This window comes from Pinus tabuliformis, chromosome Q (genome assembly GCF_031772625.1).
Source record: "Pinus tabuliformis cultivar Carrire ecotype Pingquan chromosome Q, CPIR1, whole genome shotgun sequence".
NCBI classification, from domain to species: domain Eukaryota; kingdom Viridiplantae; phylum Streptophyta; class Pinopsida; order Pinales; family Pinaceae; genus Pinus; species Pinus tabuliformis.
The window spans coordinates 1,168,999,040-1,169,024,700 of NC_142296.1; the positions used below are offsets into that span (position 1 = coordinate 1,168,999,040).

The window sequence follows — 25,661 nt, forward strand, 5'->3', positions numbered from 1 at the left end:
CCATCACCCAGGTTAAAGTGCAATGGTAGCACTTTGGGCTGGATGAGGCTACCTGGGAGGATGAACAACTCATGAAAGAAGCATATCTAGGTCTATTTGTGGTTGAGAAACATCGAGACGATGTTTGATTTCAGGGGGGGAAGATGTGATGTCCCTAGAAATACTGTAAATATTTTATTTTACTACAGTAAGAAACAAACTGGATAATTATGTTGTTATTATTTGAATTAAACAATGTTGTTAATTATTGAAATAGAAAAGTGGTTTGATTATAGCAGATTCTGTAACTTCTCAGGGTGGGAAGTTGGAAAAAGGCAGTTGCCTGAAAAAACCCTAACTACCTTCCCTAACTATGATGTGCTCCAAAAGAAAAGGAGTGTGGGAGAGGAAAAACCATGTTGAAATGTCAGACGATATGGGTGAGAATGCTAAGTCTGGTGAGGACCAGATAGCATGAGCACAGTGTGCAATCAAACTTGCAGAAGACAAGAGTCTTGCAAGCAAGCTTGGGGGGAGATTGGGTCTTGAAGGATGAATCTCATGGTTGGGTGGTTGAAACGCAACAGATAGCTAAGGTGAACTCACTATTGGAGTCTTTTATATTCTTGGAAGATTCCAGGTAAGTGGAAAGAAACCCTCCTGGAATTAACCTGTTGATCAAAATTCATTTATGTGTTTAAATTCGTACATGAAAAGTAGGTCTGAACGTTTAACTTCTTAAAGATTGCCGGAATTGTTTATTAAGGAATAGAATCTTTATATTTCCTAAAAAGCATGTAACGTAGGTTTGTTCTGTGCCAACTAGATTTGATACCCGTACTCGAAAGCTTTAAGGAGTAGGATAATTTCTGTTCTGTAAAGAATAAAAAAAAGACTACTTTTGGAAATTACCAGCTATTGTGGAAATTAATTGAGTTGGTCTGGCTGCTAAATATTAAACAAATTAGTTAAGTTGGGGTTACTGAATAAACCAGGTACAAGAAACTCAATTTAGGCCAAAGATGGCACCTTCAAATTCTTTAGAATTATTCCTTGCTAAACCGGAAAACTGTTGTAGAATGTAGCAGAATTAAAAATAATACAAGGCTAAGTCAAAAGATTGATATAGATGGATGGACAAGACAAATGAACTAACACAGTAATAGTTGAGCATGGATGGACAAGATTAAAGTCTCTGTAGTTTTCTTTCCATAACCCTAAGGAGCAATGGAAACTGTAGAGAAATACAAAGACATAATTTAACCCTCCTAGTTAAATGAATGAAGCTTTAAGTTGTTCAAGTGGAAGAGAAAGTTTGTGGAAGTAAACCCCAACCTACACCAAATTTGGGGTTGTGATGCAAAAAGACAACACATGAGTAATACACTGAATTCAAATGACATTCACAGCAAATTAGCTGCCCATAAATACAACAGAGCCGCTAAACCATAGATTTTTACCAGAAAAACAACAAGAACTATCATCCTTCAATAAACAAGCAATAATCGTTTCCACATAACGAGTCAAAAGTAAAGAATGGGCCATGCTATTTGTAAACAAGCGAAATAAGTTTCCACATAATAAGCCGACAGTAAAGAATGTAACTATTCTGGGACGGGCAACAAAAAACCAAAATATTCATATTCCCATTAAATAGAAAGAACCTCATACATGTTTCAGCCAGTCAATGGCGAATTAACACACAGTAGTCTTGCATGGCCCCAAACCAGACTTAATTTATTAAAAGAAAAATAGCATAATTGAAATAGCTTATCCGGGAAATTTACAGGGCCTCAGTCTCAATAAAACTTAAACAGTACCACTGTAACAGTTCCAGTTCAGAATGTTTACAAACTCCAATAGAACTAAGTAAGGAAACCAAAAGCCGAACACTGGTGCGGCCCGAGACACATGTCTGTAAGGATCTCGTGGCTAACAGAAGCTATGAGAAAGAAACAAAAGGGCACTATGCTCTGGGGAATACTCCAAGGAAGTGCACCATAAAAGTAAATTAGAATGTAAATAGGCAAAGCCTTTAACGCCAGAACTGATAACAGGTCTCCGAACCGCCAAGAAAAAACCCATGCAGCCAAACTAGCACCTAGGCTCTAGAAGCTTACCCAGAAGCCATCGGTCGATGGAGATTGTTAGGCACACCACTAGCTGATCGATAGTACTCCTCGGAACCACAACCTCCTTCCTTGCAGACAGAGTATAAAACGAATAGTTACTATAATGGTTGTGCTAAAACTGGAAAAACAAATCAACCACTGTGGAATACTTCCAGAGAGCACTTACATATCCAGTGTTTTACACATTCAACGGATGGTAATATGGAAACCTTGCACATGAGTCTTTCTCCCGGAAACGAATAATTTACACCGTGAACTGAACCAGCTAGTGGAAAGAGCAGCGGAGCAGGGTCTGGCGCCAAAGAGCAAAGGAACCGAATGAACCCTACCTCCAGCAATCGAGATTGAAAAACCCTCTAGAATGATCTCAACCTTTGGATCAAAACCCAAAAACCTCTGCCGTCGATGGGAGGAGAAACCCGAGGTGAATAGCTGCGGAAGGACAGCCTGCCCGTGCCACGCAACCATGATAGAGCAGGAATAAATGACAATGCTAGGTGTAAAGACCAAGTGAATAAGCAGCTGGAGTAAAGTTAAGTGTGACCGTAAACAAATTAATGCTGAGTAATTGGAGCTGAAAGCGACTGTAGCACGGTCATACAGTTAACTGTTAACATATGAAATGTTTACCAAAATTTTTATCAATGTTTAATATATTCCCTGAATCATATCTCGTATAGAATCTTTATGGTGGAAATCTATGTTTCATGGTGGAAACTTTAATTTCTTTTTGTATTTATATTTATATATTGATAATGTGTGAACAAGAGTTATGACGAAAGGGATATTTGAAGATGAAAGAAATTTTAGAAAAGCATTCTTTGAGATGTCTGAAATGGTAAAGGTTCTTTATGAAGAGAGAAATGAAAGGTTGTATGGAGAGAGCTTAAAACATCCAAATGGATATGGAGGGAAAATAGTCAAGTCTCCAAAAGGGAATGAAGGGAATGGTGACAACCCAACACCTTTACCTCCATCATCCTCATCTTCTACTTCTTCTACCCTTTCACAAAAACAAACACCTCCAAATTCTCCAAAATGTCATGGTAAAAATCCTTTGCTGAAGCTTGATATTAAGTTTGAATTGCCTATGTACAATGGAGAGGTATATGTTGAGAAATTAGATAATTGGATTCATCAGATTGAAGTGTATTTTAGGATAATGATAAAACCAAGATTCATCTTGCTTCTCTTAGATTGGAAGGTGCAACGCTTATTTGGTGGGAAGCCAAAAGTCAAGAGGTCATGAAGAAACATGGCAAGGTTTTATCCTTTTGGAATGATTTTTTTGTTGTAATAAAAAGGAAATTTTATCCATTAGCATACATGCAGAAAGCTATTATGGATTGGAAAAAATTTAGACAAGCTAAGGGGAAAAATGTTCAAAGCTATGCTCAAGAATTTAGGAAAAGAGCTTTGATTTTGGGTATAGATTTTTCTTTTCAAGATACTTTGCTCAGATACATTGGAATATTTCATAGTTACTTGAGACATACAATTATCATGTTTAACCCTACAAAACTAGATGAATTTGTGTACATGAAACTTATTTAGAGGCAAGAGGGAAAAATGTTTCTGAAGAAACTAGTGAGAAGTCATTCAAGTATGGAGAAAAAGGAAATTGGGAATTTAAAGGCTAAGATAAAAAGAATGCTACAGTCAAGAAAGAAGGAGGAAAGATCACATGTAAACATTGTTGTAAAGAAGGCCATGATGAACACCACTATTGGAAACTTCATCCTAAAATGAGACCAAAAGGTTTAATTTTAAGGAGAAATCAAAGATAGTTGCAACTACACAACATGATTTAGGATCAGATTCTGGAGATGAAACAAAGATCATAGCCATGGGTTTGAAAGGTAAGGACATTGCAAGTACTAGTTCTTCAAATTTTCTCAATGAAACTCAATATGAAAAAACAAGAATAGAGCTTTTCCACGTTAGAGTTGTTTCAAAACATACCAAGATAGACACATTGTTTGATAGTGTTTCACAAGCAAACCTCATTTTAGAAGACATTGTCAAGAAGTTAAACTTGGAAATCATGCCACATCCAAAACCTTATCCTCTAGGTTGTATATGTGACAATGCAAAATTTTATGTGACAAAAAGATGTAAACTGAAATTTGCAATCATTGCAAACGTTTCATATGAGGTAGAGCTTGATGTAATTCCAATTGATATACATGGTATTATTTTTTGAAGCCCATATCTATATGATAGGAGACCTATTTTTCATCTCCATGAGAGAAATTATCATTTGTTTAAAAATGTGATTGAGTACATTGTTAGAGCACACAACAAGAAGTTGTTTGCATCTCTTGTAAATGTGGGACTAATAAAGAGGATTGTTAATGCTAGTTAGAACTTTGCATTGTTAATGATCAAACATGAAGATGTTGAGGAATCTAAAAACTTTCAAGGATATAAATCAAATTTGAAATTTGATTTCATTGAGGTTTCTAATTCATGTGATAAAATGTTTCAGGATTCTAACATGTTGCCTGCTAAAATAGGTAAACAACATGAAGTGAAATTGCAACATGATGCATCATTGTTGAACATTGGTGTGAATAAGATGCAAGTGTTAGATCATGTAGAGGTAAAAAAAAAAAATGCAAAGTCTATTTGAAAAATATGACATTGGTCCCAAAACATATTCTTGAGGGTTTCATAATGTTTTGGCTTTGAAGAAGGATGGTGCATAGCGATGGCGATCAAATTAGTGCTCAAAATTCAAAGTGTGTGACAGAGCTTGAAACCTAAATGTCTGGATAGATATTGGTGATATGAATGAAACATAATTCATTTCACTCAAAACCAATATCATATGCTCCCGATATCACATTATGATCGAATTGGCAAACAATTAAAATTTTTGGAATCTCAGTTGTAGGTACACCCCGTCAATAGTCTGTACAGTGATTGGGCATCTAACTAGGAAATTGATTGTGTTTTTATGGGCCAATGATTGATTGATACTTATCTCATTGTGATTGGCTTGTGTATTGCATGATTACATTGGTTGAAGGGTTAACCAATGAAGGAGAGCCATGTGGGCCAATTGGTGGCAGCCACGTGGTCTCCTATTACTTGTCAAAATTTTGCATATGGCTAGAGTAGGCCTCTACAAGGTTCGAACTTGAGGCCTCTGTGGTGATAGTGGAGTGATCCACCACTGTGCCACCGGTGGTTCTTGTACACTATAGTGCAAAAATATTATTTAGAGTTTCTTTATATGTGCCATTGGGGGAGGGGGCCGGGATAAGCCCTAGCTTGTGGCCACCTTTGCACCCACGAAACCGCAGGTTGGGAAGCTAAGGGGCTAGGCATTAGCCCAGCCCATGGCCATAGGCCCGAAGCTAACATGTTGTTGGAGCCCAAGTCAAAACTGGAGGCAGAAGCTAATGGGGTCAACCCCAGGTCAACATGACACTTATAACTGAGAGTGAGTGCCAGTGAAGGGATAAAACCATTAACACATAAGACCTAGAATCTTGGCCCTAAACCTGGTCATATGTGTGCCACGTGACCAAGTTTTTCAGAACTAGGGGCTTAATGGGCAGAGTAGGCCAGAATTGTGCCTTGGTTCCGGGTTTGGGGCACTCAAGCCAAATTTAGGCTAAATTGGAGGATGACTAGCTGGATGATGGAGAAAAAAACTGAAACATGCACAACTTACTAAATTGTTGGCCAAATGAGGTGCAAAAAGAGCTAAAATGGGGGGTTTTGACAATGTTGGATTCATTGGAGACATCAGTTCTGCTTTTTGAACTTTGTAAAACAATGTAAACAACATTTGAGAACTTAATGAAAGAAGCCCTGCATTGGAAGCTAGACCAAGAGATGTAGCCCAAGAGAGGGGTGAACTCCTTTATCATGTTTTGTGTTTTAGATATGGTTATTTGTCTCTATTTGGCAGTAAAATTTGGTTAAAATTCACTTGTTTTATGTTTTTAGTAAATTGATCCTGTACCAAAACCCATATTTTTCACTTGCAAATTGTTAAAAATCTTCAAGTTTATATATTCAGATCATTATTGCATCTCTAACATCCATTAATATGTGACCAAAATGTTTATGATCATTACTTTGTCTATCTCACCTCAACATTGTATCAAGACTCACAAGAATTGTGAATAAATTCCATGATTATTTTGTTTCATTTTGATTTTCACATGAAATTTTATCCATAACAAGTGGTGCTCATCCTAAATCATTGGAAAATACAATTATTCTCCAAAAAATAACAATAAATTGTTAAGGAAAACATTTGAGACTAGAGCATCAATTTATGTCAAAAAAAATTCCTTATAAAATTGATCTCATATATTACGACCATTACCATAACCTTCTTTGAATATCATTATGATAATTATACATATGTAAAATTATTAGTTTTTTCCACTTCTCTTTATTACACACACACACACACACACACACAATGCCAATGAGACTCGTTTAAAGGATCATATTATCTTCTATGTTTGCTATCTTGTCTTACGAGGTCACCCCCATAAACAAGATTCCCATTCATTAACTCCTTGACTTGAATTTTGCTAGAAAAATTATAATTGTTTCTTTCATATGTTTATTTCTCTGTGTGGTCCATAAAATTTGGTATCAAAGTGGAAAATCCTTGGTTTAAATTTGTCAAACAAGAAATTTCAACATTCTCATTCTATTTTTTTTGGATAATTAGAATTTAATAGAAATTATATTTAATAAAGGAAAGGGAAAAGTACACGGAGTAAGCATTTCAATATATATATCACCATATTGTCAAAGTTACAATCTATACAAGTTAAGGCTTTTGTCTACTCCTCAAATTTGTAACCATCCCTCCCACATTTACCCACTTTAATTGCCCTACCACTGTAAACATGAGAGGAAGAGCTAATGTGACATGACTCGACCTCCTAGGTCCCAGTAAGGAAGTGGGGCTCACTATTGATGATAAAGTGACATCTCACAACATCCAATAGGGACTACAGGACACTTAGAGGTTGAGAAACCATGCCAGGTGGCCAAAACCTGAGTTATACCCCTCCTTTTCTTCCGTGGGCCCTAATCCGCACCCATAACAAGATCTTCGTTGGGTTGGAAGCCTCCAACCACATGCAAAATTTTACATCCATGCATTTTCAATCCAATTTTTCCAGTTAGGAGCATGCGGTCTTGAGCTCTGAGCCTAGATTCTAGGTCAACCTCTAAACCACTACCCAAAACATCCTATAACTTCTCATAATCAATAATGACATGACAAAAATTCTAGACATAAAAATTTGAAGGAAAAACTTGATCTAGGCTGCCTCAAACATGACAAGGATTTCATCAAACATATTGAGAACATGTAATCTATAGGTCATGAATGCATATTTGAACATAATGGTCTGATATTTATCTGAGAATAATCAATAAGGTCTAATTCCTTCTCATAATAGCTGTAATAACAATTATTAACTCATGCATTCATTAACCATTTATCAATAGATCAAACATATCAAGAGTCATATCTAGAACCTGTTATGGAACCATTCTTATAACCAATATATAACGAGAATAATAACCATAATAAATATCCATCAAAGTCGCATAATAAAAAGTAAAAGTAATTATGAAATAAAATAGGAAATGAGCTCTTATTAACATATGAAAAATCCAACCAAGTCAAGGACTTGGACGTGCCACTCAACCATAGATTGAGCTAAACCAAATATTTCATTCAGCAAATCACCCCCATGCCATATTCCAAGCATGAATGTGGGAATCAAGGCAAAAAAAAATAGGGTTTCTCGAAGATTAAACCGCCTCCACCCTCATGCTCCTATGATCCCTCCAAAACCATTCAAGATATCACGTAAGAAAACCAATACATAAACAACCACGGCTTCCCAAAGATTAAACCACCACCACCCTTATGCTTTATCACAATCCCGCCAAAACTAGTCAAGGAATTACTAGGCCTAAAACAAGCTTTTATGCCTTATAATTTCTTCACCAATACCTTGAGGAATTTTCCTATCTCCACCCTTAGACTTTATCGCAATATTGCTAAAATTGTTCAAGGGATTCTGAGGCCCTATGGGAATTTTCCTGAGACCACCTCACTTGGTTCCAAAACCATCTAACAAACTAAATAAAAGAACCCCATCACACCATTGCTATCAAAAAATGGCAGGGAAAAGCTGAAGCCACTATCACACTTGGAAAAAGCCATGCCAATGACAACTAGAGAACCAAATACACATATGCATGTAGCATGCATTCACAAACCAACTACAAAAATCACACATGCAACTTGTTACCTGCAAGTATTCCTGCTGAAGCTACTTGATCCAACTTTTCCTTGCTTTCTTTGTCTTATTCTCCTTCCTTTTCCTTCCTTTCTCCAATGCCAGAGTGCTCCAAGAATCGTCTATGTGCAATAGTATGAGAGAACATAGAGAGAGATCCACAACTAAACTAAGAAAAGGTTGTGATCTGATCCTCATAATCCTTTTTATCATTGAGGCCTCTATTTTCTTCATTTTCCTTAAATTCCCCTCTCATGAAAACTTGTGAGCTTTCATCTCCCTTTTCTCCTATTTTCCTTTATTTCAGAAATAAAATGTCAATTAATACCTATTTTCATTTTCAAAGCCTTTGGAAATTCATTTTCCAATTTCTTTAGCCTTAATAAACCAAATGAACACCCACTAGAATGATTTTCCCAACATTCATCTTGCAATATGTATCCCATGACCTTGGTCTTATTTTGCCTTTATTAACTCTATTACATGAACTTTTAATTGAGGGTTGTTACAAAATTAGTATTAGATGGGTCCATTAGTAAAAACACCCATATCTGAAGATTGTGATGTTAAAATTAATTCCACTCATAAAATATTGGAAATACAATAGTTCATACAAGCTTTCTTACTTGAAAAACAACAAAAAAGAAAGGGTTCAGTAGCTCAATCTAACATTCTTTTGATTACTTGAAATTGCATTAGACTTGTGGGAGTTCCAAGTTCACATCGTATACATAGCACTATGTTCCAATACAATTTTTTAGACTCATAAATGCAGTAAGAGCAAATTTACATTGAGTATAAGATTTGTTAGGAGAGTATATCGTGAACTATGGTGCCAAAAGGGTTCTAATGATCAAATCTTTCTTTGCTTCATAAAAATTATAATTTTTTGATTGTATACATGTAGCAACGTCTATATACATAAATATATATTATTTATTTCATAGAGCTACCATTAGGAAGCACACATGCAAAGAATATACATGGGATCATCATTGGATGCCCCATGCACACCTTTTTCAGTATCAGACAAGTGGTGCCATAGTATATAGGATCTATTTATGGGTTAAATCTTCCACACACCATAGCTATATATGAATTCTGAAAAACTTATATGAGACAATACTTATATCACCTTTCTTATGTTTGTATCTATAGTACACCAAACCTTATTCTCAAGGATATCACTGTCACATATTTAGGAACCATTTTATTATGAATAATGAAATAATCCATGTTCCTTAATCAATTTTGCACAAAAATGGCCAAGTATTATTGTTGATAACCTAATGGCACATATAAGAGTTTTAGATACTAACGCTTCGTTGGCCATAAGACTCCACAAAACTCTAGGCCATCACATCTGGGTGTAGAAATCAAAATGAAATTCCTTGCAAGGATTCTAAAGGCTAATCATTGTCCTCAAGAATTGTTGCGAAAGAATAGAAAAGTACCATTTTTGAAATCCCATTGGTATATCTATTATAGTATATATTCTAACTCTCCTTACTCATATGTCCTAGAAAAACCTTAGCCAATTATGTCTCTATGCATTAACACAAATGAAAATCCTATACATGATTCTATAGGATCAACCTTGGTAGAATAAGATAACAAATATGTGAAATTTGAAGTGTCCAAGTTGAGGGAGAAAATAGAGAGCATGCAAATTACAAGGGAAAATTGTGTGGATACTAAAATTGGTAAGTGAAATAGAATTCCAAAATTTTAAGGATGATATCAAGTAAAATTTGTTGAGAAAATATGACCTAAAAGAAATGGCAAAAAAATATGATATCTAAGAGATGACAATAAAATATGATCTAAAAGATAATATTAAAGAAATGAAAGGGATCATATGGAGCTAATGAGAAATATTATTCTAAATTACCCTCCTCAAGAAGAGGATAAATAGAATAAGAGAGTTTGGTTTGATCACATGAAGGTTCTAATAAATTTACATCTAATAATTCACCATTCCAATATCCAAACCATTATGGTTCCAAATCGAGTCTGCAAAACTACTTCTTTCCCATGATCGATATGAGAACTTTTAAAGGAAATGATCCCATGACATGGGTATTCTAAGTGGAATAATTCTTTGATCAATTTCATGTTTCAGTTATTATATAATAAGTAACTATAACATACTTATATTGAGAATCTTATAAATTTATGTAGTTTCAATAGCTTTGTTAACACAATAAAACCTCTATTGTCTCTTATTTTTCTTATATGAATAATTGATAACTCATTATTCAGATGGTATAAGAAACATAATATTTAGTCAAATGATATATATAAGATAACGAGACAAAATTAAGGTTCACAGGGATAAATTGTTGGATCTCTTTATAGGTAGTTTAAAAGATAGGATTCAACATGAGGGGTGTCTCTTTCAATATAAATCCTTGTATAGGGATTTTTCTATGGAAAATAGAGTTAGAGATAAAAGTATGGATATTAAAATGGTTTCCACTCACCCTTACCTGGAGAAAAGTTTTCCCATTCCTAATCTCTCTCATTCTACAAAGGTGAACCTCAGAAATTAGAGGAAAGAAGAGAAAAGGAACTATGTTTCCATTATGATAACAATTAGATTGGGGACATAAGTGTGGTGACAATACATTATTCTAAATATATTTTAAAAAGGAAGAAAAATAATAGATGTAATCTTCTTGCAATCCTAAACTAGATGATATGACTCCATCGATATCTTTTCATGCTCTCAATTAGGTTGAGACTCATGAAACACTCGATACAGAAGGATACATTGAGAAAAAATAGGGCAACAATGTTGATTGATTGCCATAGTCATCATAATTAATTTATTTGCAAATTATCCAAACATCTCAAATTATTTATATTTCTAGCATGTAATGATTGTCAATGGAAGTACCATATTATATTAATGGTAATGGAATTATAATAAGTTCACTATGGGAAAATATTTCTTGGACGACGTAATAATTTCAATCCAAAATGGTTGGTGCTAATGTGGTCTTATGTACAAAACCTTAGGAAGAGTGGCTATAGATTTTCAATAACTTATAAGGATATTTTATACAAGACATGTAAATTAAACTTAGAAATATCAAGGAAAATTTGACAACTTTGAGCTAATTCTTCTCAGTACATTTTCAAACATCGAATGCCTTTATTCCTTTGAATCTCCATAGAGTTATTGGAAACAATAATTTAAAGCTATTTATAAAGATATATGAAGGTATTCATCCTACTTGAGAACACGAGATCATGATATTCAACACATTTTGGGAATCCTTCCTCATAACATTCGACGTTCCAAATATCCATATGCTAAAACGATTGAGATTGAGCATATGGTTTAAGAAATGTTAGTGTTTGGCATCATTAAATCTAACAAGAGTGACTTCTCTTAACTCGTGGTTATGTTTTAGAAAAAATAATTTCATGAAGTATGTGTCTATATTATAGACAACTTAAAAATATCATCATTATATATAAATTTCATATTCATGTCATTGATGAGTTTTTACATAAAGTATAGGCATAATTTTTATTTTCTTAGCTGGATATTTTACCACACTATCATGATATGCAAACAAGTGATCAAGAAGACATCCAATAACATCGCTCACAACACGTCAATGTAATTATGAGTTTTTGTTTATGCTTCTATCATAAAACATGGTTATAGCATTGTCATTAGTGTTATTTCCCAATGTACATTTTAGAGAAAAATGTTTATGTGTCAAGGAGGAAAAACACATCACTAGTGGTTACATTGTGATACGTGTCATCTTTACATTAAACTTATGCTATCTTTCTCCTTGTGCACTCTATAAGGTATTGTAGTAGGAATATAAAACATGACACAAAATTCTTTCCTACATTGTATTATCATCATGCCACATCATATAGTATTGCATACAGAAACTTTTAATGACAATTTTATGTCAAATTTGCATTAAAATCATATATGTTGCATAATATCAACATTGTAATGTGTCATTTTAGCATTGTAGTGCATCATATTTTTGTCATACCAACATCACGATAGTGGCAAAATTCACAAGTTTTTGGATCATATTTGTGTCACATATGCATCATGACTATGCCATATTTATTGCATATTTAATTATTAACATAGTTTCTTAGAATGCATATTTTCAAAATTCAAATGCACATTGGAGACAATTTTTTTGGAAAAATTCTATTTCCAAATTGTTTTTCCTCCAATATTAACATAGTTACCAAGTTATTACCATGAACCTGGAGGAGGAGCGCGACCTGGTGAAAACGGGGGTTTACAACTCACGGACTCTTCAGATCTAGGGTTCAAAACTAGAAAAGAACAGGGTTAGAGTGGTAGAGCTATTCAGAAGAGGACAGATCTTGACTTGACAGATGGTAAACGAGGGGTCCATAGGGACCCCTTCTTACAAACATATAATGATGCACAAACAGACACCACAGGAAAGTGTGCAAATAGCTAGGTATGAAAAGTCACAGAAAGAGGACGGGACCAGCAAGGGAAGGAAAAGAAATGAGGGCAAGGAGGAACACAATACTCAAAAGCTGAAAGGAAAGGAGGGCGGAGGTCGAACAGAAAACAAAAGCAGGGAGAAGGCAACGCAAGCACAACCTACACATGAAAACAAACAAGAAAAGAAGCAAACAGACGAAGAAGAAGGGGCTCTGAATAAAGAGAACGAGGAACAAGGACACAAAACAGAAACATTCAAGGGAAAAACGACTCAAGGCCCATGCAAACCTAAAGTGGCAGAAACCCTAAGGGTGGTGATAACAGACCCAGAAATTCAAGCCTACCGGGATCACATGACTGAACACGCAGTGATCTGCAAGTTCATGGGACTCTGGCCAACAGAAAGAGCATTGTGCCAATGGATAAAGCAGTAATGGAAACCCAAAGGTGATGTTAGACTGCACTTAGGAGCCAAAGGTTTTTTCACTGTTGTTTTTTCAAATCTAGAGGATAAGGATAGAATATTTGATGGCGGACCTTGCTTATTCGCTTCGGCGGGCCTATACATTAGGCCTTGGAAGCCCAATTTCGTGCTAGAAAACGAAACCTTCAAGTAGGTGCCAGTCTGGATACGCCTCTTCTCCTTGTCAATAGACTATTGGGGATATGCAGCTCTAAAACAGATAGGTAAGAAATTAGGAACCTTCATCAAAGCTTAAGAAGACACTCTACAGAGAAGATACATCTCCTGTGCCCGAATCTGTGTGGAAATGGATGTGTTGGGGTCATTGCATGAGGGACTATGGCTGGAATATAGGGATGAGGACTATTTCCAAGCCATTGATTATGAGCAAATCCCATTTCGATGCAGAAAATGTCATGAGCATGGATATTTAGTCAGAGAATGTCCATTAAATAAAACAGCAGAAGCCCTTAAGGTAGATAAGGCAGAAAGGAACAGGGAAACCTTCATTCAGCCAAGAGCGAGACAAAGAGCAAATAGGAAACGCCCAACCAAAGCAAGCACATCACAAGGTAATACTAGTAATGCTTTTGAAGCTCTGGAAACTGAGACCGAATCAGAGGACAATAATAAGGAAAAAAACACCTCTGAAGCAAACAAAACTACAACAGAGCCTGAAACTAAAACAATGGAGAAAAATCCTCAAAGAATTATACTACAGAATCAAGAGGTAATAGAAGGGGTAGATGAAGACTCCGAAATGCTCATAAGTGACATCGGAAGTGATGAGATGGAGCTTAATGACATTCTAGAGCAAGAAGGAGTTAACCTACCAGACATGGTGGAAGACTGGAAAAAGAAGGGGATGGAACACATATTGTAAGAGGAAGTTAGGAGAATAAATGCGATACTAATAACACGACAGAGAGCAGAAATTGATATGCAAAGCAAGAACCTGGGCGTAGCCAAAGGAATGGGACTTCGAACAAAAGGTCTACTTCAAACGTCCACCAGCTCCAAACAAAGGAAAAAGAGAGGGCGCAGATCCAATAATGAGGCACTGCACGAACTGGGACAAATTCTTTTAAACTCTGGTAAGATGAAAGCTCTAGAAGCTTTTTCTCTGAACTACTAATTTTTGTTTTAAAATGAAAGTCATCTCTTGGAATGCTAGAGGGCTTAATAGCTAAATAAAACAACGACTTTTAAAGAAGAAGGTCCAAAAGGAAAAACTAGACATTATATTTGTGCAAGAAACCAAATGTGGAATTAGTACTATTCATAATGTCAGCAAAAAATTAGGCAAACATATGGAATACCTGGAAATCGACAGCCATGGGTGGGAGGGAGGTTTAATTACCCTATGGGATCCGCAAGTAATCAAAATCCTCTCCTTTGAAGCAACTAGATCTTTCATAGCTATAGAAGCTCAGGTGGTAGGAAATTCAGAAACCTATTTGTGTACCAATGTCTACGAGCCTCAGAAGTTAGAAGAGAAATTTATTTTTCTAAGAACTTTGTAGAATCTGAAGCTAAGATATCCCAGAGCGAAGGCAGTCTTAGGGGGGATTTCAATATGATAACTACCCTAATGGAAAATTAAGGAGGGACAAGAAAACTCGACAAAGATTCTGAAGCCTTCTTAGATTTCATAAACACTACTAAACTAGTGGATGTCCACCCCAAAAGTGGGGCTTTCATATGGAATAACAAAAGGGGAGGTGAAAGATAAATTGCTTATCGTCTTGACATATTTCTAATCTCAGAAAGTATTATATTGGAGGGAGTTATAGTAGAATCAGACATACTCCCTAGTGGAGGGTCAGACCATTGGCCCATCTCTTTGATTGCTGCTATCCAGGGCACTCCTAGAAATAAGCCATTTAGATTTGAGAAATTTTGGCTTACCCATCCGGACTTCATTCAACTTATTGAAAAATGATGGCATGAACCGGTGGACATCAAAGGAACCAAAATGTATAGGTTACAAGGAAAAATGAAATACATCAAAAATAAGATCAAAATATGGAACAAAACAGTATTTGGGAACATATTCAAAGAAAAAGCCAAATTAGAGGAGCAATTAGAGCAGATACACAAAGATTGGATCACGGGAGACATTAACCCAGAAACTGTAAACAAAGAAAAAATGCTGATGCAGTAATGGCAACTTCGTTGCCAACAAGAGGAGACCCTTTGGAAACAAAATTCTAGGATTCAGTGGCTCAAGGAAGGGGAACATAATACAAAATTTTTCCACAGATCAACAATGGACCACAGAGGAGCCAATAAAATCCTCAATCTAAAAAATGAACAGGGAGCCATTCTATAGACACACCAAGAAGTTTCAACCCTGCTTACCACGCATTTCAGCAGCATAGCTCAGGATCCAGAGGTTGATAGGACAGAAGCAATTGATGAACTCATCAAATCCATTCCCAAAACAATCATTAATGAGCGAAACCTAGCGCTAACTCGAGAAATTTCTTTGGAAGGTGGAAGAAGCGGTGAAGGATATGCCAAATGATAAGGCACTTGGGCCTGATGGTTTTACCATCAACTTCTACAAGGCTTGTTGAGACATTGTTAAAATAGAGGTCTGGGAAGTGGTGGAAGACTCTCGGCGTTCTACCTCAATCCTCAAGTCCCTAAATTCTACTTTCCTTGCCTTGATTCCAAAAGAAGAGGCAGCCAAAACCCCAAAAAAATTTCGGCCTATCACTTTGTGCAATGCTATATATATAAAATTTTCTCTAAAGTAATTGCTAACAAAATGAAACCTATTCTTCCAGGCCTCATCTCTAAAGAGCAATCGAGATACATTGAGGGGAGACAAATTCTGGACAATATTTTACTAGCTCAAGAAATGATTCACGCGCTTCACTCCAGGAAAATTTCAGGCATGATGATGCAACTTGACTTATCAAAGGCTTATGATAAAGTAAACTAGAATTACCTAGAAGCAATTTTAAAAGCTTTCGGTTTTGCCAATCAATGGATAGTGTGGATTTTAGCTCTGATCAAATCTACTAAATTTTCTATTCTGGTAAACGGTGCCCCTGCCGATCAATTCTTCCCCTCACGAGGGCTCAGGCAAGGAGACCCATTATCACCTTTCTTGTTTGTTATCCTGATGGAAGGTTTAAGCAAACTCATACACAGCGCTAAAGAGGAAGGAAGTATCAAAGGATTGCAGCCCCTGCCTTCCATTCCAGCGACTACTCATCAACAATTTGTTGATGATACAATGTTACATGGTACTCCCACAGTCAAAGAAGCCTTGGGATTTAAGAGGATCCTTAATCTTTTCAGCAAAGCTTTAGGTATGGAAGTTAATCTAGCTAAATCCACCATATTCTTTTTCAATACGCATTTAGCAGTGCAAAAAAATCTCTCTACCATTCTAGGCTTCCGGGGAAGCAATCTGCCCTCTAGGTACCTAGGAGCGCCTCTAATGGATAAACCCTAGCAAAAAACTCATTGGGAGAAAATCCTAGCTAGCCTAGAGAAAAGATGCCATCATTGGACCCACAGGGCCCTCAATTTTGCTGGTAGGCTAGTCTTAACCAAAGCAGTCCTGCAAGCTATTCCTCAATATATGCTCTCAATAATTCCTACTCCCAAAGGAGTCCTTCAGCAAATGAGGGTGATCTAGAGAACTTTCTTATGGCCAAGAAATGCAGAGAAGAAAAAGTGGGCACTAGTGGCATGGAATAAAATGTGTAAACCCAAACAAATGGGAGGGTTAAACCTGCTAGACCCCTCCACTATCAACAGGGCCTGTGGGGCTAAGCTGTGTTGGAAATGGCTGAAGGAACCCAATCTTCCTTGGGCTAGACATTGGAAGGAAAAATACGCTCCAATGCATAGCATTCAGAACCTATCAGAATGCAAGAGAATCTAGAGGGCTCACCGATCTGGAACCTAGCAAGGAAAAATTGAGACATTATACAGGAGAATAGCTTTTGGGAAATTCACAATGGAAAAACTGCCTTTTTTTGGGAGGATGCCTGGCAACAACTTCCCAAGTTAGAAAGGCCTGAGTTTTCAGGTCTTCAAAGAACTTACCAGGAGCTTGTGAGAACAATGGCGAATCACTATTGGACTCCTAATAATAGGGACCTGGACTGGAGAACTTGGGCAGTCAATGAAACAGAGAACATGACCGATGCAAACAATGACATTAGGGATTTCAAACACTGTTAAACAAAAGAAGAATTAGAATGGCGGAAGACAACGACCAACTAAGATGGGGAAAGCAAGGAGGGGGAAATTTCACACTCAAAGAAGCCAGAAACTGTATCGAAGATTCAGAGCAAGAAGAAAAGGTGAAATGGTGCAACAAGGTCTGGAATTATCAGTTCTGGCCGAAAATTAAAACCTTCCTCTTGCTCCTAATGCACAGGAAAGCTCTCACTTGGGAGAATCTCTGAAAGAAAGGGTTCTGTGGCCCATCTAGATGCCCCATGTGCGAAAAGGAAGAATAAACAATGAATCATCTATTCAACACATGTGACTTGGCAAACCTCCTGTGGAATTGGGCAAAAACCACATTGTAGCAAACAGACAGAACAAGAGATTCCATTCAAGAAACCATCGAAAATTGGCGAGGCAATTTCTCCAGTAATCAATTGGTCAACATTATTTGGAAAACCATGCCAGGGTTTATCACTTGGTCGATCTGGAAAGAAAGGAATAGCAGAGTATTTTTGAACGAAACCAGAGATATAAATCACTCTATAGAAATTATCACACAAAATATCATCCAATTGGTTCTTGTCAAAGGCAGACCAGAAAAAGATAATAAAGCATCAAATGGGGACTTACAAATCTTGAAAGCTTTCAACTTGGATAAAGGAACCTTCGCGGCTACCGTGAATCGCCAACAGGAGATAAACACCACTTTAAGCATCTGGAAACGACCACCTTCAGGCTTGCTCAAACTAAATTTCGATGGTGCGTCGAGGGGTAATCCAAGTCTAGCCGGCATTGGAGGCATTCTCAAGAACAACGAAGGAGAAATTCAGTACATCTATAGCAGAGCCTTAGGGGAAAGAACCAATAATGAGATGGAGTTTGCAACGATGGAACAGGGTCTTAGTATTCTTAGGAAATTACAGGCGGGCGCAACAGTGGTAGAAGGGGACTCCCAGCTCGCAATTACAGTAGCTAGAAGGATGTATGCGGGAGCTAAAGCAAGCAAAGTTACACAGCATTGGCGACTGGCCAAAGTAATAGAGAGCATATCCGAACACCTTGGGCATTTGAAAGGTTTAATCTTTCAGATTCACTGCAGAGCCAATACAGTCGCAGACCATCTGGCAAATTATGGTATAGAGAACCCCACAAGCATCATGGAGAGCTGTTGGCAGGACTTCACTTGCCCGGAAGTAAGAAACAAGTGTACCCTGCTCTCGAGGCAGGATATGGTGAATGAAAGGTAAGGACAGAGGGACGACGCTATTCACAGGTATTGAGATATGATTACTATCAATCGTACTACTGGGAGAATTAAGGGATGATAGAAGAATGAAGGACAGGTAGGTAATGGGCATTCAATGCACAAGCAAGCGGGAGTCACTCCCATCAGCTCCATGATCAGAAAATATGAGCGTCGCCGACGCCCTTATAGAAGTATGGACACTTGGCACGCTTCGAAGAAGTTCAAGAGAGGCAAACGTAAGAGAAGAAATCCGAGCCATCATCGAAAGTATGAACCACGAAGCAAGGATAATTATGAAGGGATTTGCGAGCAACGGGTGATAAGATGGAATGCAACAAGTGACTAACCGACTCTCCCCTATATATCTTCAGTTCCCAGCAACGACAACGCCACTGTGTATTTGGTTAGCTTGCTAAAACTCTTTTCCTCGACCCTTAAAACACGATGCTATTTGGTGTTTGAGTTTGAGATAATGGCGGGTGAAGGAAGCAGAAACACGTCGGCCAACCGAGATCTTAGGCAGGCTCGGGAAGCCTATGAAACAAGGACCTCTTAAAAGGAAAAACGCAAGATTGAGGAACTGGAGGCCATCATAACTAAGGAAGAGGAGAACCTGGAAGCGCATGATTTGGAGAAGGATATGGAATGGGTAAAGGACCCTGGCACATCCACAACGCAAGCCACCCAATATGTCCGCACGCAAGCGGAAATGTGGAGAATGAAAATGATGCTGGCCAAGGCCATAAGTATGCAGGGTGACTACATCAGCGAGGCTCGACAAGCGCAACATGCAATTGCGGTAACTTCTGCAGAACATGTTGCGATATTGGAAGGCCTGGACTTCAAAATTACCGGCCTGGAGCAGCAATTCGACAACATTTCCAAGAAACTTACAGTCTTGATCAATCTTCTGCATCACTCCATATGTCAAGAAGCCAGGAATGCTGGGGAAAGGGTAGAGGGGAACACGGGCAATAGTCAGAGCACACTTCCAGCGCCATCTCAGGCGGGCAGAGCCAAGGCTCCGATTGGCCAGGAATCCTCTAAGAATTATGTGGTTCTCGAGATGTAACGGCTCTCTGCTGCAAGCTCTGGATGAGTTCCTGAGGCATGGGTCTATATATGCGATCGTTGACCTTGGAAGTCATTTGTTTTGTGAGTTTTTTCTGTTTTCTTATCTAGCTGTCTATGGCTCTATGTGGGTCTGAGTTTGGTCATTGTTGTTTTTTTGTCAACCCCTGACGGTCTCTGCCGCCCTGCGTGGTGTGCCCTGGGGTTCTGTTGAAGTTCATTTTGGTCATGACGAGGTGTATGCGGATTAGGAAAGCAGTCCTATGTATGCACGAGCAGAGCTTTTGTAAATATGTATTATTGTTTTAATATAAAATGTTGATTTACACAAAAAAAACATAATTACCAAGTTAATGAGAATTGTGGTCTTAAGCTATAATGATAACCCTTATATCCCATATTATTGCATAAAATTCACCAAAAAAAACCCTAAAATCAAAAGGCATTGCTACTAGTAGCACTCTTTCTTTCCTCGGGTTAAAATTACAATTGTTTTGAACCATGGAAATACAAACTTGTATCATAGATAGGAAACAACTTAATTACAACTGGTTAGAAACCATAACATAGATATGTATTGTCGTAACCAAAACTTAAATCAATTACTAATGGAAAAGTACCGATAGAAATAACACTTGTTCTTTTTTAGTTTTATCCTAAGTTTAAAATTGGAACATTGTTCAAACATATTCCTTAACAACCCATTACAAAAAAACGAATAACATAAAAATAAAAATTTCAAAATAAAAAGAAAAGTTAACAATGAAAAATGAAATTCGGAAGAGAGGGGAAACACAATAAAAATTAAAAATTAAAAAAAAAGGAAAGAAAAGGAATACTATGTTAAAATTATTATGCATAGAAATTTTTTTTTAAAAAAGACAACAAGAAGGAAGAAAAGCAATAATAAAATGGATAAATTAATAAAAAGGAAAAAAATATTTTTAAAACATGATTAAAAAATTGAATAAACATAAGGAAAAAAAAAAAAGAAAAATAGAAAAAAAAATATTTAATTTAGGGGAGGGTTGATTCCCTAAGTGCTTCCCTTAGGATGCACCACCCCCCATGATCTGATACAAAATCAAAGGAGTTTTGGTTGGGGGGAGGGGGATGTAGGATTATAGGAACTATCTTCTCCCATAGGCTCACTCCCTCTACTCCCCTTAGTTTCCATGGTATCAATTAGTATGAATGGAATGCAAGGGAGGGAGATTCAGGGGTGGGATCAATTCAAAAAATCACACACCCCCCCCCCCCCCCCCCCCCCACCCCCCCCCCCCCACCCAATTTTCTTTAATTTTAAAATGATATTGAAGTAGGGGGGACTCCAACAAAGGGCAGGGGGAGGGGGGAGACTAGGGGAGAGAGGAAATTCCCACTAGGGCCATCTGGAAAGGTAGGGAGGGAGACCTAGGGAAGGGTTGATTCACATGACCACTCACCCACAATTGTTTTTAATTTATTTTTAAATTTTTATTTTTTAATACATTCAAAGAAATTTTGTTTTTAAATATTATTTCTCTCTTTCTCAAAATTTTTGTTTCATTTCCTAAGGTGTCGAATACTTTTAAGCTAGTTATGGATGAGTGTTGATATATTATGGGAGTGGTCTTGATGTAGGGAGGTAATCAAATATGCTATCTTACAAAAATGTTTCATGGTGGATTCCTCAATTACCATATCATTGAATGATAAGAAAATCTATGCACTAGTTCAATTTGTTAAGAAGTAGAAGAACTATCTAATGGGTAAGTAAACCAATATCAACACTAATCACTCACCAATAAAATATTTATAGGATCAAAGTAAACTTCAACAAACTAGATACCACAATTGGATGTTTTCTTTAGTAGTTTAATCTTATATTCAAATATAAAAAGGGGACCACTAATAAGTTGGAAACTAGGATTTTAGTACCACACACATCTAATATTATAACATTGGGAACCATTATGTACATTAATTCATGTAATATGAGGACATTAAAGAGATGTTTCAAAAACTATAAGACCAAATTGATGTTTAAGGGGGTGAAGATAAGTATGACGATCATGCATAGAACGACTTTCTTAACAACCAAGACAAGGTTTGAGTTATTAAAGGAAAATTATTGCAACTTATAGAAAAGGATATCACTTACAAGGTTGTAGGACATTTTGATGTTGGGAAGAAATTTTTGAACTTATAGACAGATATTTATTAGCATAAAGTGAAATAAGATGAAGATTAATTTCTAATGGGATGCATACTTTCCTGTACCAACAAGTGTATTGATAGAAATAAAGGCTTATACCATTTCTTACATATACCCAGAAGACGTTGGGATAACATCTCCATGGATTTTGGAGTGGTTTTCCAATAACTAGGAAGGGACATGGCTATTTGTTTATGGTAACTAGTAGGTTCAACAAGATATACATTCTTATGCCTTGTAAAAGACGTAAAAACTAAAAGAAGTAGCAAACATGCTCTTAAAAAAAGTGTGGGTGCACTTTAGGATATCAAGGAGCATCCTCAGATATAGGGATACCATAATTCTTAATTCCTTTTGGACTGCAATTTGGGAGAAGATGTTACACTAAGTTGAAGAGATATACAACTTCCCATCCATAGTCAAATGGGGAAAAGGAAGTAGTATATATTACATTGGTTCATTTTTTGATGGGTTAGGATTACAATACAAAGACATGGCATTAAAAAATTTCATTATATTCAAAATTAGTTTACGATATTAGTCCACAATTCTACCATGAATCCCTTTTTTTAAAGTTTCTTTAGGTAATTTCCACCTTCTTGCTTGGATATTGTATATGGATAGAAAATGGTGACTAAGGACATGATATGCGATGCATTGAAATAAAAATGATTTTTCGAAGGAATTAGGAAAAATAATTTTAAAGTACAAGATACTTTGAATAAGTCACAAGAAACGTACAAGGCCTAACATGGTCAACAAAATATTAAGAAATGGGAGAGATTTTTGTTGCATATTAGCAAAGGAAGGATGCACAACGACCTATTAATAAAATCAAGGTTGTAAGGTATGATCCTTAAGTATTAGGGAATGTGGCTTGCATTGCTTATAGATTCAGTGAATGGTCATACATGCAAAATTACTCAATAATGAATGTGGAAAATATAAAATTCAATGAGCTTTCCATGTTGGATTGAAATAAGTAACCATGTCCTACTTCTAATAAAGGAATTATAGCTAGAAGATTACAAAAAATTAGAGGATTATATATATTGGATCATCATATAATTTTTCATCTATCTCAACTCGTTATGGGTAGAGAAAATTGGAGGAATTAACTTGTAGGGGAATTTTAGAAACAAATCCAGGTTGGAAAATTGGTGTTGAAACAATATTAAACATTATAAAGACATTTTGAGGTATCAAATGATATTTTTTGGTAAGAAATATCCGCATAGGTCACCATCACATCAGAACATTTAAAATTGTGTAAGAATCACCTCAACTGGAAATCATATGTAGAAGTTATTCCTCTTACAAATTCACTTACCTAGTTTACCACCATGGTATGAGTGGATGCCACATCAACCTCCATTTCTCAATCATGTGGGGATAACCACATGTGTACTTTTAATAATATTATAGAATTTCTAAAACCTTATCATTAATTGAGGGATGAAGAAATTGCATAGGGGCTTCAGTAGAGGAGAAATACCATACCACGCATGTTCATATTGGGAGATATATATATTAGGGAAATAATGAAATAATATATTGAGCATATAATAAGGGGTAAATGGTTTTTATACGTTGTGCATAAAAAATGGAGCTCAAAGTTAATGAAAAAATATAAAGGGGTATTAAAAAATGTTGATGAAAAAATGAATACCTGCAATATCTTATGAATGTAGGGGTTTTTTTAAATTAGGGAGGTGTATTGGCTTCGTATTGGTAAGGGGTTAGAAAGAGGGATTTTTGGAGGAATTTTCCAATCAAGTTAAGAGTATTGTTTAGTATGCCATGAATGCACGTGCTATGTCAGAGGTTCATTGATTGAAGCCCCCATGGGAAATTAAAACCTTAAACCTAGATGACTTGCATGTTGTGTTAAATACCAAGAAGTTAGGAGCAGAGGGTGTTCCATTCTTTAGCATTATATTGGTTGCACAGTTGAGAAAAGCCATCTAGAAGTGTTCTTCTGAGAGTATAATAGATGATGAGAAGGAATCTGTAGTAGTCATTTAGGCCATAGCATTAAGAACTAACTACACATGAGTTCCCATTCCTTTGTATGTGCATTTTTATAGGTTAAGAAAAGAGAGTAGAACATAGGCCTCACCTTTTTACATGGTTTTATTTCATCTTAGATTTCCTAGGATAAATATTGTGTTCATTTTTGTGGATGTTGTGTACATTTTTGTTGTTCTTTTGTTTTCATATTTGAATTATTTTTTAAATTCAAGTCATAAGCTAGAAATAACTAATATAAGGTCTAATCAGATAAACCGACATAATAAAATATTTCATAATATTAAAATATATGTTGTGATGAGCTACTCCAATGGATTATATACAACAATTTAGATATATTTTGGTATAAGAGTAGTTTTATTTGGCGTATCTATGGGGAATTGTGAGATGTAATAACTGGCTTAAGAAAAAAATCTCAAAAACCCTATCCATGGATGATGAGTTTATTCACAAAAACCCTCATGATATTAAAAAAGAGAGGTTTAAAGGATGGAAGAGAAAGTCCCTTTTGTCTCTCACAATAAGGTGCTCCTCATGGTAGTTGGAGCAAAAACCTTGGAATATTCAGGGAGGTTGCAGGCTCTAATTTAAACATCAAATCCGAGGGGAAATTGGGGAAAATTGGCCTAGAAACGAATTAGAAGGAAGAGCATAAGAAATATCATCCAAATTCCATTACCATTACAACTTCATGGTCCTTGTTCAAAATTGAAGAAAAGGTTGATATCAAGCCATATCAAGGTGAGAGTGGTGTAATAAAGTTGAATCATTGGTTGCAACGTTTAGATATATATTTTGTGTCCACCATATAGAAGACAAATATAATATTTTACTTTATATGATAAAATTAGAGGGCCAAACATTAACCTTGTGGGAAATTCACATAGATACAATTATGTTAGAGAGTGATCCAGTAGTAACTAAGTGGGAGGGTTAAACAATACTCATTAAGTCCTTATTTTACCCTATTGGATATGTAGAGGACCAATGCATCCACTAGCATTACTTTAAGAAAAAGTAAGGGTTGAGTGTGAAATAGTACACCATTGAATTTAGGAACATAACTATAATTCTAGGTGTCTCTACGAAGAACGTAGATGTGATTCTTAAGTATTTTGGGGGTACATATATTTATTTGTAAAAACAAATGATGCCCTTAAAGGTGGTACAAGTGATGAGGCTTCTATGCAAACAAAATATTTGGAAGTATAGACTAGAGAATGGAATAGCCAAGTGGTTCAAGGAGGAAAGTGAACTAATATTCTTCCAAGGAGGGAAACAACAACTATAAAGAGAAAGAAAAGAAAATCACAAAAACTACACAATTATGCAAGGCTACAAATATCCATTGAAATATTGATGGTCACATTAAATAAAAATGTTGGAAACTACATCAAGCAATGAATCCTAAGTATCATAAGAACGATGCCAATAATAAGAACCTTATAACCAAAAATTTAAAAATAACATAAAGAACAAATTATATGTGGATGAGAATATTTCCTACACTGCAATGTATAAGGAGGCGAACCCAAGTAGCCTTTATCACCAAGAAGATAAGGATATGAAAAAGCTCTTCCA

General features: G+C 36.2%; 1 pseudogene; it reads left to right on the forward strand.

Moving 5' to 3' along the window:
- Positions 1-25,661, forward strand: part of LOC149223853 (proline transporter 1-like) — a 187,312-nt pseudogene that overhangs the window by 68,252 nt on the left and 93,399 nt on the right.